Source organism: Aythya ferina (assembly GCF_964211825.1).
Source record: "Aythya ferina genome assembly, chromosome: 8".
Taxonomy (NCBI): Eukaryota; Metazoa; Chordata; class Aves; order Anseriformes; family Anatidae; genus Aythya; species Aythya ferina.
Window position 1 is genome coordinate 22,062,828 of NC_140304.1, and position 15,771 is coordinate 22,078,598.

Consider the following 15,771-nt stretch of genomic DNA (forward strand, 5'->3'; position numbering starts at 1 on the left):
CAGCCTCACACTCCAAATTGAGACTGGCAAATAACATCAAAATTTGCCTCTGCACTGCAATTATTGGCAGAATCCAAATGATCCTGAATAGGAGATGCATAAGGGATCCTGGATCCCCAGTTTCTCAACCTCGGTGGACTGAATTGAGGCCAAAGCAGTGATTGTGTTGAGTCTGAACGCTGATCTGGAGCCAGGAACTGCTTTTAAGCTTCTGCCTGGAGCCCATCTCTACCATGTTCAGAGTAACTACACACACCAGAACCATCACAGATCCTGCAGGGTCCTGCCAAAAACTCTGTACACTTCACTGGACGTTAAGTAATTTCGGAGTATGGACCACATTAACTCGAACAGCACCTTGTTATAAACTTGCTCTGAACTATCCCCCAGTTGTTTATCAGCAGCAAGACAAAAAGAAATAAAATACTTTTTCTATTTTTCAAGGCCAAGAATTGCTGGCTTTATAGTAAGACTATTGACTTTTAAATAAAAAGTTAAAAGGAGGGTAAAAATCGATCATGCAAGATAATATTCCCCTCATAAATACTCAAACTATATCTACCTAGCAAACAGAGAGCAAGCAAGGCTTCTGAAACATTGAACACTTCAACTGTTCGGAGAAACCCTGGGATACTGTTAGCAGATGAAAGATAAATTGTGAAACAAATACCCTCTCATTTCCCTTTCACTTACTTTACATTACTTGAGATAAGAATAAATTACCTCAAATGCAGCCCTTATCGAAAAAACAAGGTTCCGTTCCCAACCACAAATGCGGTATGTTTCCATACCTTTAAAACATTTCTATTTACATTTCTTCCCTACAACTTCTGTCACAGATGCACGTAGTGCCAATATTTTCCCTCCTGTAGATCATCCGCCAAAGACGCCTACAGGACGCACATTATGAGTGTCAAACAAAGTCAAGGTTCTGGCCAAATCTACGTATCCCAGTTCCTCACCACCCCCTTGACCACGGTTTCCCCACCGCTCAGATGTTGCACTGGGTCTGTCTGGAATGTTACCTTTCCCTGCAGCAGCCCATCTAAGACATTTAGACATAACTTTCAAGTTAACGCACATAAGCGGAACACTTCAAGCAAAAAGAAAAGAAACCTATGGCTAAAATGCAGTATTAAAATGCCTACATATTTCAGATTGTACTTAGGAAAGCTCTCCCTCCTAAAGGCCCAATTTGGTCAGAAAAAAAGGCATCCAGCCGTCAAGCAAACTGCCTCCCTTGTTGCTGTTTCGCAGCCTTGTGACTCCCAACAAGGAATTCTCATGATTGAAATACTTTGTTAATAGATAGCAAGGCTGCTGCTACCCCAGAAGCACCTCATCTGACTGCTGCAGATGTTATCCTAAGTGAGTTGACTTCAGTAGGCATCCCTTCTAACTTCACAACATTGTTTTTCATCATCATCATTTTAAAAGTTTCAGGTTTCTCCAGATGCTGCATGGGAGAGCTACGGATTCCCTGCAGCACTGAACCTGTCAAAAATTTGGGGCCAAAACCACCCAACTTCCCTGGTTTGAAAATACAAGTAAGGCAAAATAAATTGAAGAAACTACTATGCTCCAACTGTTGTCTATATTCTTATTTTTATTTTCAAACACAAACCTGTCCTTAGTTGAAGATCATTTCTGATCAATTGGTTCTAATCAGTTGTCTCAAAAGCAATGATTGAATTTTGTACAAACCAAAGGGAGATTGCCAATGAAGTCTGTGCCTCACTCCTGGTAAGACCGCTTTATGAGCCGTAATATTCTGCAAATCTCATCCAAAACTGAGCTCTGCCTCCAAACTATTTAACAATTCGATGAAAACGTTTTACTACAGTTTTACTGTAATTCAGCTGAGAAGAGGCTCCAAGTGAAGCAAAACTTTAAAATGCCACCATTTATACCCATCCTTATGTTCCTTAAAATACCCAAGACCACTTCCAGCAAAGATTTCAATTGCTGCAAAAAACTTAATGGACCTTAACATTTCACATAGCACAAAGCCAAACGTGGACAGACAAACTGCAGCTTGATGTTATTTAAAATACTGTAGGACACTGAAAGAGCACTCCAGGGTATTTATAAATAAGTAAATAAATAAATAAATAAAGCTTCCTGCCATCCTGCCACTAATGGTTTGCGCATGAGCCAACAGCAGTGATGAACACATCCAGGGTGAGAACTTCTGGGGGCAAAGCAAACGAAACAAACCATCTTCAGAAGAGAGAGGCACAGATTCACAGATAACATCTACACAAATAGAAAGGTTACAAAAGCAAAACAGGCTGAAAATTATTTTAAGGATTAAAGAAGCCAAGGTACGAATTTATGATACCTTCAGAATACAGGGAACATATACTTGTGCAGTGGAAGAAGGAGGGGATGCCCAGCAACAAGGATAACCACTATGTGGTCAACTGGCAGCCAGCTCATTATATTCACACATGATCTGGTTGCCTAAATATAAAAATTCATACCTACCTCTGCCCTTTCTATGTAATCATCAGTTAAAATTCAAGAAGTGTGTCACTACAACCTTGACTAGTACAGAAGCCACTTCGTACTTGCCCTGAAACAAGTAGGAACTGATCGAGTCTGTGCTAGCACGTGAGATTCCACTGATGGGCCACCAAGAACGGTGAACGGCCTCCCATTATTTTTCCAGCATCTTCCATCTCATTTGCTATTTTCAGCTTGTTGTTCTAAGAAAGGAATCATAGGCAGCCGTGCTCTGCCTGTCCGTTCCCCACCTTCAAAAACCTTATTTTCTTACAAGTTTTGTGAAGATCTGCTTGACAGTATTCTCAGAAGCTCCCCATGCTCTTCTGGTTCGCTCCAATACTCAGAGACCAGCCAGCTATCTGGGCAGCATTAGCTGGAGAGCTAGATAAAGGAGCTAGACAACACAGGGGAAAATCAGCAATACCACAAGGAAATGCCATTTCATAAGGGCTGAGGGGAAGCAGAGAGACAAGCAGGAGATACTGTGAGGTGGAAGCATGTGAGATCCCCATCCCGAGGCAAGCAGGCTGCCTGAATTCCACTCCTGATGGAATGACTTTTTACTCATTTTGAGACTCCCTTTAGATAGTCTGTTTGAGTCTGTTCTGATTGTTTCCAGGACAGAGGGATTCATTAGGAGGGTTAGATAACAATAGATGTCTGTAAGACAAATGAGTCAATGTAGAGGTGTTTCACTGTCTGCTTGAGGTCACAAGCGAAGTGCGCAGACATCGATTAGCAGTGCAATAGCTGTTCTGTGTTGGCCACCATAAAGCCAGCTCCAGCGACACCGTGCGCATGTAGCAGCCACGTTCAGGGCTTGTCGTGGCCCAGCCCAAGTTGGAGGAGACTACTAGGGCTTGTACACAAAGACATCAACTCTCACCTAATGTCAGGAAATAGAATGTTTCCATGGAGAAAATCTAACACTTTGCTTATGCCAACCCTAAGACACAAGAGCAAATTCACAGCACTCATATTTCTGAGAATCCTTTTTAACAGAATTCATTAGCCAATGCAAGAGTCCCCCAGTTTGATTAGGATGAGGAATTTATGACAGAAGGAAGCATCTCGTGCAATTCTGTTTGCTAATACTAGACAACAACAACAAAAAAACAACCACCACCACCACCAGAGTTGCCTTGAACACAACAGAAATTAAAGCAAAAGGAGTTTCTGTTTGATTGCTTTTAATACTCACACAGCTCCAAATTTCTTTCTAGCTGACATTCAGTCCAGAATGATTTTTCATCTTTTTCTCTAGACTGCCAGGAATGTATTGATCCCATTTAATACTTCAGAAATCCAGCCCCCTCCTCCATGCTTCCACCTCCCCATCCATACAAGCCTTCATAAAATCATACGCAGCAAAACCTTCTGCCCACCCTGTGCTTGCTCATACTGAAAGTGGAATCCGCTATCACTCTGCCATCTGTTCCACAAAAGAGCATCTCTGTTTCACAGTTTTCCCAGATGAAGGGCAACTATTGTTTCCCCATTGGTAGCAATAGGTAATAATATCTATAATAGGTAAAAATAATAGGTAAAAAGGTAAAAATAATAGGTAAAAATAGGTAATAGGATATTAACAATATCCTAAACCAACCAACCAAACAAACAAACAAAAAACAAAACAAAACAAAACAAACAAAAAAAAAAAAACACTACTACCAAACCCACATTGTTTAAATAAAGCAGCCTGCAGAGCGACCCAAACAACTTTACAACTTTGAAGAAGCTAAGGAGAGACAGTATGGTTACATGCAAATGCATGTGGGTCTGCCCCGTTGTTGTAAACCCTTTAAGTGGAGCCTTTTTGATGCTAAAGAAAAGTGATGACATGAAAGCATTTATGGTGAAAAGCCAACATAACATTTTCTTGGCTCAGAAGCCGCCCAAGACCAACTGTATTTGATTGTTTTAAACATAGATCTCCACTCTTTATTAATTTTTTTTTTTTAAAACCTATCTGGAAGTGCAACTCGGTTGTAATAATCTGAGAATAAATTTAATTTCGAGGAAATGTTTCAATTTTGAGTTTCTGATCCTACAATCTTAGTTCTATATCAAACAATTAAGATGGCCTTTTTTTTTTTTTTCTCTCCAGCAAAACCACAGGTTACCTAACGTGTTCTGGCACAGTGCAGAGTTGTAGTGCTTCATGCCCATATTTTCCCTCTTATTCAGGCCAATTTCTGCTTAGCCTCTGTGGCTTTTGCCTCTGATCCATTATGTATTCCTTGCACCGTGCACTTGCATGCTTTGGTCCCTAGCTATAGACATTGAATTTTTTTTTTTTTTTTTTAATTTCTTTGAAAAATTCTGATTTGCTGTCCATTTTTAAGGTCAGGCTTACAAAACACGCACACCCTACCTTTGCTTGATTTAGCTTGTTAAATATTTTATTTTATTTGTGTTTTTATTAGCTGGATATAGCCCTCTGGGGCACTCTTATGAAGGATGCTTTTGAAATGTAAATGTGATTGATTTGATATTACAGCTCATATTATTCTACTTGCATAGTGCCTTTGGGAACAAGAGAATGGAGTTTCTCTTTTTACTGATGAAAAGGTCCTATGGCAGGTATTTTCGTCTCTTCTACTCACAAAAAGACTACTAATTTCTAAAAAAAATAATGCTCATGCCAAACAACTTTTAGTGCTTCTTCCATTTTCTGGACTGTTCTGGATCATAAAAATAATAATTTTGACACTCCAATGTAAGAGTAAAGTTAAAATTTACACATAATGGAGACACAGCTCCACATTTAGTAGGCTGGAGTACAAACCATACATTCTTACCACAGTCGATGATGAAAACTGAATAAAGCAGGACAACTACGTCATCTTAGGCAAAACAAGAGAAAAGGTGTAAGGACAAAATAAAAATTTGCAAAACTCTTTTGTTGACTTACTGATTATAAGAGTGATTCAACTAGATTTCTAATTAAATAAACGGCCAATTCCAGTACGCAAGAGCAAGTCCTTTAAGAAGAACGTATTCCAGGTGAACATTCAAACATCTGGAAACGATGGACTAGCACACTCCCATTTGAAACAGTGCGTCCCGTTTCCCCCTGCCTCCAAAACAACCTTGAAGGAAAAAAAAAATAAGGAAAGAAAGAATTAAAAGAACATAGCAAGTATGTCTCACTGTAATTCTGTAAGGAATCTGTCTGTTTCAAAGGAAGCATATTCATATGGTTTCTGCAACCATTCAAATCCCAGCCATTTAGCAGAAATATTTTTGACTGTAATAAACAGTGGAAACCATTTCAAAATAATCATGTATTGTCCAGGGAGATATTAAAAGCAAGGCAAGTAACTAAGAAGCTATCTGCATTTCACACGCACAGTATTAAAATACACCCACAAGAACAAAAGGCATTTGAGTAAAATTTAAGCAATATTAAACGTGCAGTTTTTCCAGTGAATTGGTGAAGCTCAGAAGATGTAACTAATTAGAACAGAAGGCTGCAACAGTTAGACTATTTTAGAAAGAATAGTTAAGGTACGTTGCCATATGGTTCTGAAACCTCATTTAATGCAATCCAAATAGAACATGTGCATGTACCCCTGTGAGTTGCCCAAGCATTAATACTGCCTTTTAACTCAGCCATTTAGTACAGGCACAACTGTTACTGAGCAGCATGACTTTAGACAGTGAAGGCAAAGAGAAATTGCGAAAAGATTACAAGAGCTGTGAAAACAGTATAAATCAAAAGCCAAATTAAATATTCACTTATGTGTTATTTGACATATAATTTTCCATTCTGCTGATCCAGACAGCAATGTATAGCAAGAAGCTTTAGAACTTCAGAGCAGTGTCTGTATCTCTGCACGTATTCAAACAATGGCTTGGACAGCGTGGCCACGCAGCGGGTCCTAAAGTGATGAATTTATATAGCATCAAAGTTGCAAAGCTACATGCCAAAAATGTAGAAAGAGACACAACTAAAGTCACTTATAGAAAAGGCCCTCGTGTTTGAAAGCATTAGATGCCATCTGTTCCTATTCAAGCGTGTTCCTTGGAAAAATATCAGGAAGAAAATTTCTGGGTTTTAGAAAGAAGCTGGTATGACGTTTACTAGTGTAAGAAAAAATTGGAGCTAGAAGTTGAGACAATAACATTCAAAAACTAGAAAAACAAAATTTAGCTGTCATTAACTTTTGGCAAAACGCCAACTTCTTTTTAAAGTAATGAAGAAACAGCACTGTTGAAAGTTAGTCTCACCTTTAATTAAGATGTGACACTACCAATATAATCCAGAAACAACACCAAAAACGGAACTCCAGCTCTTCCTCTGTCAAACTTTGAGAGTAAGTGAAACTTATTTAAATACCAAGGCTTAGATCACTGCCTAACAAATAAGCAATTCCTCACACTACCCTGGAAAATAAAAAATTCTGCAGCAAAAATGAGTAGTTTGGAAAGTTTTTCTTTCCTTCTACTTGAGCCACTCTTACCCACCACATCAAAATATATCATTGTATAAACTCTTGGACTGCTATTTATTTTGACCATAACACTTACAAGTTTGGGGCATCAAATAATACATAAATAAACCCTTTTATTTAATCTAAAAGAATAAAGGAAGACTATTTTTGCCATTGTTTGGCAAATAAAACCGTCTCATGGCCTTAATCCTTGGCTGACCCACTAAGAGACAGAATATAATCCCCTGAAAGGGTTCAGTAAAACTGGAACCGTGCTCCAGTTCCATACCTAGCAATTGCCTTCCAACAGCTCTGTGCTGACGCAAGGACGCCGTGCAGAGGAGCAGCTGCTCTGCTCACACAATCGGCGATGGGAAACAGGCCTGTATTCGTACCTCTTCCAGTTCCCGAATGCTAGTCACCTGGGGGCTGAAGACACTTCTTTAATTGTGTATATTTTACAACCAGTCAATGCAAAATTAATTACTAACTTGCCCATTCCTCCAAAAGACATTTTAAAAGATTTTTAGACCTATATGTTTTTAAGAAGTGTCCTCCATTGATCTATGTCTCTGCTGTAGATTTGTGTGCTGCTTTCTGTTCTCTTCAATACAACCCCTGAAAACAAGGTACCTTTTCTGAATCCCAATGCCTAAATGTATTCATTGACATTTAGTAATGTTTTTACTGCTCTGGCCTTTGAGTATGTTGTATTGCAACTGCCCGGTTGTCCCACAGCTTCCCCACAGGTCAATGATACTTCTAAGAAGGGAATAAGCAAAATGCTATTTGAGCTGATGCTATCACATTCTTACTGCAGAGCCTTTGAATTAAAGGTTGTGAATAACAGTAACAACACACGGCAGCTCATTGCTTTTGGTGTCAGCTCCCTTCAGAAATGACCTTATTGCTTCCAATGGGGCCACACGTAACAATGGCCTATAGAAGAGAGCTCCGGTGGCACTGCTTTTAAGGCAACAATAGATTTTGCAGGAAGTTAATTCTGAAAATAATGTGGTTGTAAACAAGATTCTCTGAAATCTGCAGCACTTATTTTGAAGGAATCTATGTAAGACAGAACACACAGAGAAACTTCAGAGAGTCTTAGCTTAAGAATCATTCTTTTTGTTACTTCTTTGACTGGTAACATTTAGCTAGGGTAAAAAAAATAGCTATCAAAAACACACTTACATGTATAAGACATAGCCAGATATTTTCATATTCCTCAAAACTGATCTTACAAGCAGAACATTGCATCACTGAGCAGTCTTCCATGAAAAAAACAAATATTATACGTTAATTTTTAATTTATCTTTAACCAAACTGCTTCAAAGACTACATTCTTACAGCATATTGAAACCCAGCCATCCCTGTAACAGAGGAACTACCCATCCAGCACCCAAGCCCAGCGATACTTCGGGAGCAAGCTGATGGAAAAGCTGTCAGAACAAACTTTATCCGGAGGGGAGAAAAACATAAAAGCAAGTCATAGGGATGTCAATTTCATAAAGAGAAAAACAGTCCTTAAAGTATGCAATGAACATACAACGTGAGGGCACACGCTACAGCAAGGCACAGACTTCTTAATTCTAGGTAGGTCATTTACACGTGTAGTGAAGAACACATTCTTCCTTGAAATCAGCAGAACTCCCACCAATCTCCATGGGGATCAATGGGGACCGCACTGTATTTCCTAGAGCTCTGTTTCTGTAGGGGAGACCTTAAGAAGGGTGAATGAAAAACCGCCTCTAGGAGAAAAGTGCTTCTGCTGAAAATAATTACTAAAGGCACTTCTTTATTCTTATTCTTTTTATCTCCCTCCACAGAAGAAATCAAAATCTGTTTTTTGTCTTCTCAGAATAGCGCTGCCTGATGCTACAACTGCACCAAAGCTGACTGATTAGCTTTGACTTTTTGGCAAACTCTTTCCTACTAAGAGCCCATTACCTTTTTTTCTGACAAACACTCTAGACAAATGAGCTGGACGTCTCCAGCTGACTTTCTAGGAAGGTGTGCCTCACACCTCCCCCTGAGGGCGCATGCTTTTTCTGTCCCTGGGCACATGAAATGGCATTAGACACCTATGTTTATGCAACTGAATCCCACATGTAACATCTATTCCAAATTCCTCAACACCTGCTTGAGAACAGACGAAAAGGAACTTCGGAGCTTCAGCTACTTTCAATATGCAGTTGTTTTAAAGTGTTTTAAAGGACAGATTCCCCTAGGAACATATCGAGTTTATAGATTTAAGAGAGGTGTATCCTATAAATTTACTACACACTTAGGTTTACATATTAGCCGCTGCTATTTCATAACAGTAAATGGTTGTAATAATAGTATTTCATATTGTTGCACAGTTAGGGAAGATAGAAGAATCAGCTAGGAATCCACAGGGGGCTAGTGAAGCCAAGTAAATGTTTTGCTATTCAGATTGTAGTGTGAAAGCAGGATTTTTCATCAAGAGTGGTGGTATAGATTTTTCAAAGTCTCTTTAAATACCTCTCCTATAAGCTTTGCCATAATACATAATAATGTTTTCTCCTGACTCCCAAACATGAAATTAATCATTGAATTACCTAATGATTTCTCAGAAATCTTTAAGGTGCTTAGTACATTCTTTTACAGGAGATTTGCCTTTGTGCTTTAAAAGCAAGTGATTGCATGGAAAGATTAAAAAAATGCATTACGTAGAAAACAAGTTTGATAAGAATAACCAATGACCACTTTCTACTGGCTGGAAAACATAACTGTTTGACTGACAGCTGAAATGAAGCTTGGATGACAATATTCACAATTAGGTGCAGTACCTGGCAGAAGAAAGATGAGTCAATTAGAAAAGAAGGGAAAACAAAATGTCTGGGAAGGAGAAGCCAGAGGAGCCTCAATCTCCTGCTGAGAAATACTCTGCAGCTCTTCAAAATTTTAATGCACATTTACACTACACCAAGTTGCAATTTGTCATGTGTGTGTTTTAGGACCAAACAATGCTAGTAAATTCTTCTAGAAGAGAAATGTGTTAAATCATATTTCAAATTATTTCAGAACCTCTATTGTCTTAGACTAGGAATTGAACCCTGGTGCTTTGTACTACTAGCTTCAGTGCAATTGATTTACTTCCACAGAAATCATTCATCTATCTGCATGGAAAACATAAATCTGAAAGCAGCTATAACACATGTGCGCCAATAAAGTCATCTGTTATGTCTTTTTTTGTTTTTCTTCTTAAACAGAAAACAGAAAAAGGCTTTAGTAACCTTCACTAGAATTAAACCTGGATTTTTAAAGCAAAGGATTACTGGATGACTTCCAGCCAGGGATCCTACAGAGGGAACAACACGCTTAGGCTACAGAGCAGTAACCAGAAATGTTCAGTTCCTTTTCTGGCCTTGACAGAATCATTTAAACTTTCTTGCCCCAGTTTGTTAATGTGGGATCATAAATAACAGTGTCAATGTCGAAGATCTATGAGGTCAGCTTATTCCTATGGCTAACACTGTCAGTAAATTCAGCAATAAAATAGCTAGAAAGGAATGATGTGTGTGAAGCACAGATACGCGTCCTGGCAGAGCAGACAACCCACAAGGCAGCATAAGTCACTCACTACCTTTTTTCTAGCTGTTCCCAAATCACTTTGCAACTTGATCAATGACATCCAGTCCATTTTCCCATTTAGCTAGTTTGACTAGAGTTAAAACCAAAAAATAATACAAAAAAATAACCTGAAGAAGTCTCTGCTGAAGGTTTTTCTGTCTCTGGAAGAACAAAGAAAAAAAAAAGTTTAAAAAGTTAAAAAGAACATTCTCCCAAATGGGAAATATCTTGAGTGCCGAGTACTACCAGGTCTCTTTAAAGCATGCTGGTTCATCTGTCAAATAGTATCATATTAGGACTCCCAAAAAGCTGAGGTTCATTAATTGGTTTCCGCATATTCATAGGACAAAATGCTGCTTGCATGCATAAATAACTACTTTATTTTAATGGCAGCCAAACTCACAGCTTAAGGCTACATTTCAATATAACACATGTTGTGCAGGTCTAGCTCTGACATCCCTATGATACTGTCAAAACCCTTGCTAAATATAATGCCTTACATTAAATTTTGTGACAACTTCTAAGGAAAGTGTCATTGTGCACCTAACTGGGTAGCTCTGTGTGATAAACTGATAGACAAAATTACAAAGCAATAAAAAATAAAACCACCTTCATCAACCACATCACAAGAATATGGCTCTAGCGAAGACACTCTGCATCATTAGTTGTTCCATCAAGACCAAGTGCTGAAAGGTAGGAAACCTAGATAAGAAATAAGTAAACATAACTTGACCAGTTCTGAGAACTGCACAACTGGAAATTGACCAACAGCAATAGAAGTTCATGTTCCTTCAGGAGGGACCCCACGCACCCCATCTTGCTCACACACAAAGAGCTTTCTTAGCCCACGGGGCGGCAAAAACCGCCGGGTGCCAGCCCTTGGCAGAAGCCCCTGAGGAGGGTCTGGGGCATTAGGTCCTACCTTTAGTTTTATGCTTGGTTCACCAACAGAAAATAAAGACCAAAGGATGAGGCACACAAAAGACTGAAAGCCTAATAGCATTTTGGAAGTGACCTAGAGTTGAAAATTTCAGGGCAAATAATTTGCTGTTTGAATGAAGAACATTCATCAACGTTTGCTCTGACATTCAAAAGTAAAAAAATAATAAACAGAAATCGGACAGGTTTACAGTGAATAAAAGGTCTCTGGTCCACAAAAATATTTAAGTATCAAAGTCCCACTTATGTCCATGCTGTTTAGGCAACTTCAATTTTTTGTTCCAGAGTGCTTGCCATTAAACTGCATTGTAAACACCATCCATTTTATTCTAGGATCAGTGGTAGCTGTAAGCTTCTTAGGTGCTATGCATCTCAAATTTTGTAGTAGACAAATATGTGTGTACGTACTTGCATGTGTGCTATACAACAAGTGTGAAAACTAATTCATGCAAAACAAGTACACAACACACAATACAGGCCAGTACACTGAGTAGTAATACGCTGGAAAACAGAAAAAAAAAGTCTATCATTTTGCAGAGGATGTTGCAACTTTGTCCTGTACACCTCGTTTTGGTGCCCAGCCCAGGGAGCTTCAGGAAAGAGAATAAAAACTCTATGGTAGGCTAGGGAGGAGGAACACAAAGGCATCAGAGATCTGCATTACGAACATTAAATGCCAAAATGTTGTAATTTATTCAATGCTATGATAATGTTCTCCCTAACATTCACTCCATTATATCACTATGGCACTTAAGTGTCACCAAAGAATACCAAGAAAGTATTTTGCCACTTTTTAAAACTTTTGGTGGGGACAGGATCACATTAATTTCCAGATAGACGCCACCCCTGTCTAGGGAACTCAGTATAAAAAAAGTTTCAATACATCTTCCACAAGTGAACACAGATTTTGAAACAGTTCTACGACATGTCAAAGTTCACTTAGGCTAATCCTGTTCCAACCTAATTTAGTATTCAATATCCACTTACTTTAGCAGTTTAGGGATTAATGTCTTTTTCAATGCTATCACTTCTTTCTGTTATACAGCTTTGGGAAAGCAATTTTATGTACCACAAGATCATACCAAAAAACCAACTTGATACGTCACAGCCACAGCCAAGAAAAGTGAGACATAGCATAACAAGGTATTTTAAGTAACTAAATTCTTCTCAGATCTACTTGGAATATAGTTTTAACTCTGCGATACCATACCTCCAGCGTAACACACTATGTCTGTCTGGGATTGATCAATCAAGATCAAAGTTTCTTTTTCCTTGCCTCAAACTAAACCCAACAGATGCAAGCAGGAATGCTCTGTGTTATGGATCTCCTTGCTGTTCCAAAGAATACAGGTCCAAGTCACTGGAAGGTTTCTTCACAGCTTTGCTCTCATCCCTAAAAAGGCTGCATTAAATGCATGCCTAATAAGAAGCCAAACAGGTAAAGCAAAACAAAAAACAAGACATAAAAAATATTTTTTTTTCTTTAAAACATCAAGAATATGAGTTTTATATCTAATGCCTACACATTGTGGCTTAACAGAAGCATTAAAAATGTATAAACAGCATTTGAAATAGCTTTAAGAACCACCGAACAACACATCTGTTAAGCAAATGGAAAGTATCTAAAAAATTAAAGAGGTTGTGGAAATTATTTGTTTTATTCTTTTGCACTGCACACAATCATTTTGTGTTCTTCTGTTCTAATTGAGTCCTCTAAGCTATAAGAGTTTAAATAAACACAAGTGTCCAGCTATAATATCTGTTTATATCAGTCTTTGATCAAGCCTAACTGCAACAAATTAGGAAGAGTCTTTAAGTAGTAATTAGCTGCATTATTACGAAAGACCAAAATATTTGCATAACATATTTCTCGCAGACCAAAGCTACCAGCAGTATTAAGGGAAGAAATCTGAAGCTGTTTTTGAAGATCTCACAGTGAAGAGCATGAATTGACTTAAGTATCTGGGTGAGAGAGGATGCAACAAGCTCAGGCTCATTCTAAAATAAACTACTACTGAAGATTAACATGGTCTTTGTGTAGCATTTCCCAATCTTTTGTGAGGAGAAGGAGAGAGGGAAGAGCATAAGAGAAGGAGATTGACCGAGTGTAATCACAGAGGGAATACAGGAGGAGGGGGATATCTTCAGCATGAGTGGACTGCCTTTAATTTGCATTTATGACAAGCTCAACACCACTCCCACCACCTCAGAAAAAAAAAAAAAAAAAAAAAAAGAGAGAGACAAAAACCACCAACAGCATTTTTCAATTTGCATAAGCTTCATTTTGAGGTTGTCAATACACTGAAAGACTCCACAAGAAAATTAATGTGATATTGCAAACCAATGAGAAAGGTGTATTTTTCTTCTAGGTCTTGTTCTACTTCATTAGCCAGCAGGAGTAAAGTCTTGGAGCGTGCAACTGAGCAATTTGTCTGTTGTCTCAGAAACATACCAAACGTATTTGATATGCAGGGGAAAACAAAACAAAACAAAACAAAACAAAACATAATACCAAGGTCTCTCCTTGAATTTCTTCTTATTAATCTGCATTTGAGAAGTCAGGCAGTTTTCATGCATTTGCACCCTACCAGCCAGTGGAAATGGAAAAAGTAGCTGCCTCTGCCCTTTGGTGGCAATAACAAGCCTTGCCATTCCAAAACCAACCTAGAAGTGGGTCCATGAAAAGATAACCAGGCTTTTCCATAGCACATTACCCTTTCACAACTAAGACTACAAAAGATACCACCACTTCATAAGAGAGCAGATAATTAATTCCAGAAATGCTCTTTAGGAGACCTATTTTTACTTCTTCAACTACATTAAAATATGGCTGCAGCCAATCCTTACTCAGAGCTAAAGGCAGTTTTTAAATTACCAGTTATGTTAATTCTTTGCTAATTCTTTGTGATTTATAGAGCAAGCATAGTTTACTGTAACTATAATTTGCCTTCCCGCAGTTAATTGATGACAAAGCACTACATACTTTTTTTTAAAAGAAAAATTAAACAACATATTTTAGCGCATTATTGGCCTTTATTGTACCCAAGTCACTTGGAATAATAACGTTATGATCTACAGTCAAGTTCTGGATTACTTTTAACTTCCACCCTGAATACCTCTGCTACATACCATCAACCAATTAATATAACCTTTCTTTGGAACATTAGTATTCGTGGAGGAAAATGGCCGGATAATATAACGTATGGCCAGAAAAATGTGTTTTTAAACACATTTTTCAATGTTGAGAATTTGTTATTTGTAACTTTGGAAAAAAAAATAATACTGCTAAAGGCATATAAAACATAAAACAAGCCTTACCCCCACCCCTTCCCAAAAGAAAAAAAAAAAAAAAAAAAAAAAAAGATCATTTTCCTTTTAGTTAGTTTACAGAGATTTCCACTTCCACTAAAGCACTTTTTTTTTTTTTTGCCAGCAGAAATTCTGGTAAAGGTAGCCAGTGTTTGTTCCCTGACATTTCTGCTGAGAAGAAAAACAAGGATTTGCTCATCTTGCTCTCTGAACCAACAGTATATGTGTGAGAAATGATCAATAGATGTCGCATAATACTGCAGAGTATTTCTGTAAATAATCGCTGCAGTTGTAATAGTCGGGCCCATAGTCAGGGGGTCACCTTCGATTCTTCCCTCTCAAAAAACCTTTTTAGTGTCTCAAAGCTACTTCCTATGTAACATTTCCAAAGCACAATCTTGAGTTGTGTGGACATCAGCACAACTAATTTGGGTCCCCATTATTTAAGTTTTGACATTTTCTTTCCCACAGCTGCTCTGAATTTATTCATTTCAAATATCCAAAAAAAGCTGCTGCTAAATTTGTCTTCTAGTTTTCCCCACAGCTTTTCTTCCTTTGATTATTTCCATTGGATCCCCTTCCATCCAACTAAAAAAATAAAAAACACTATTGTCAGGCCCTGCAGAACTCAGCTTCACCTTCTCCTTTCAGTACTCGCCCCAGCCTTTCTGTCAGAGCCCCCCTGGCCTGTTACTGCTTACGGCTCATCTCAATGCAACGACCCGGCCACTGCTTCCTGCTCTTCAGGACTCGGTGAGCTGTGAGACCCACAAACCTGGTCTGATAGAAACGAAGTACATCATCTTCCTTCTCTTCCCAGTACTCCCAGCCTGGCAGTCCTTGCTCTGCCTTCACACACAGTTCCAATGGTGAAGACGTACCTTCTGACCCCCCTGCATAATTAAGCTGGGCCAGCTCTTCAGTTTCACTTATTAGAGTCATTCAGCCCCACTTCACCTCCCTTGCTGCTTCTGCTTTCTGTCAG

The 15,771-nt window shown here is 38.5% G+C and overlaps 1 protein-coding gene across 6 annotated transcripts in view; it reads right to left on the bottom strand.

Annotated features, from left to right (window-relative positions):
• ST6GALNAC3 (ST6 N-acetylgalactosaminide alpha-2,6-sialyltransferase 3) overlaps positions 1 to 15,771 on the bottom strand; it is a 249,563-nt gene that overhangs the window by 153,900 nt on the left and 79,892 nt on the right. The gene's annotated exons all lie outside the window — the stretch shown is intronic.